Here is a 1334-nt window from a genome sequence, read left to right on the forward strand (position 1 = left end):
AGAGCGGGGGGCTTCTCCTGGGGAGGGGGTAAAGCTCAAACAAGGTGGAGATGCCCCTTGTCAGAGAAAGGCGCCTTTGTCTGCTGGGTTCAGATGCTCCAGGGGCCAGCGACAGCCCAGCAGCTGCTCGGAGCTATTTATAAGGCTCCCACCTCTGAGCAGCAGAGAACTGAGGCCTCTTGTCTTTCTCCTTCTTCCGCAGGACTGCCTGAAAGCCTGTCAGGAGCAGATTGAGGCAGCCTTAGCCGAGAGCCTGAAACAAGCATCCCAATCCCAAAAGGAATACAGCGCTGCCAAGACTGCTGCTTACCCGGCCAGCCAGCCCACCAGCACGCCCACAGACGTCACGGACATCAACCTGTGACCAGCCTCCCCGTCCCGAGAGCCGCCCAGCCCTGCCGCAGCAGGACCGTGCTGCAGAACCCCAAAGTTCCCTGCGTCCCACCTCCCCGTCCGTCAGCCCCCTCCATCAGATGCCTGATGAGGATTTGTTCCGCTCGTTGGGAGCGCGGAGCAGGATCCGTTGGAGCGAGCAGCCGGGCTGGAGGAGCTCGCTGCTGCAGGTGGCTGGGGTGAAGCGACTGTTTTCATGGTGGCAGGGCACAAGAATAGCTGGGGAGGGGGAGCAGGACCCAAAATGAAGTTGTCAAATGTTTCTCAGTTCGTGTTCCTCGTAGCCCGGCCGGCTGCTGTTCGCCGTCTCCTCGGGGGTGTTCACCGTGATGACTTCCAGCCCCCCGTGGGCCATCAATCATGGACAGCGAGCCTCTGACCCTGCCCTGCGTGACCAAAATCCTTATAACCCCCCAACCATCCTCCCCAGGCTGGATGCTGCAGCCCCGTGCGGCTCACGAGGGAGAACCGAGGGTCCGGAGAAGGGGGCAGGTGCTTGTTGGCCCCTCGGTCCCGATTGCTTCGTGCCAGATTGCTGTGGCTCCCGGGGGGGGGGCGGGGCTGGCTCGGGAAACCTGTGCCTTGTTTCTTGTTGCCGTTAGATTTGGGATTTGCAGGTTTTCGGCTTGCTTGGGGGACGTGCTCCCCGTCTGCACGGACAGCAGAAGAGAAGTCCTCACCCTGGGGAGCAGCCCCCCGGCACGGTTTGGGCACAGCGGGGGGACGGTGTCCCTAAAACGCAAACCTGTGGCAAATCCCCCGGGCTTTCTGCTGCCCCACTGAGGCTGCTTAATTTATTGTTAACTGCTGGGAAATGGGGAGGGAGGAAGACTCTGCAGTTCTTGGTGTGGGGCCTGGATGCTGGTCTCCTCTCCTTCTGAAAGAGTGCCTTCACCCTTCGTCCCCTCCCCGGCTCCCTGGGCAATGGGAGACTCTCACTC

The 1334-nt window shown here is 61.3% G+C and overlaps 1 pseudogene; it reads left to right on the forward strand.

Annotated features, from left to right (window-relative positions):
* The first annotated feature begins 202 nt into the window (after nucleotides 1-202).
* Nucleotides 203-364, forward strand: LOC104464140 (annotated as a pseudogene).
* Nucleotides 365-1334: the final 970 nt, after the last annotated feature.

The sequence above is a fragment of the Pterocles gutturalis genome, unplaced genomic scaffold (genome assembly GCF_000699245.1).
Source record: "Pterocles gutturalis isolate BGI_N339 unplaced genomic scaffold, ASM69924v1 scaffold3473, whole genome shotgun sequence".
Classification (NCBI taxonomy): Eukaryota; Metazoa; Chordata; class Aves; order Pterocliformes; family Pteroclidae; genus Pterocles; species Pterocles gutturalis.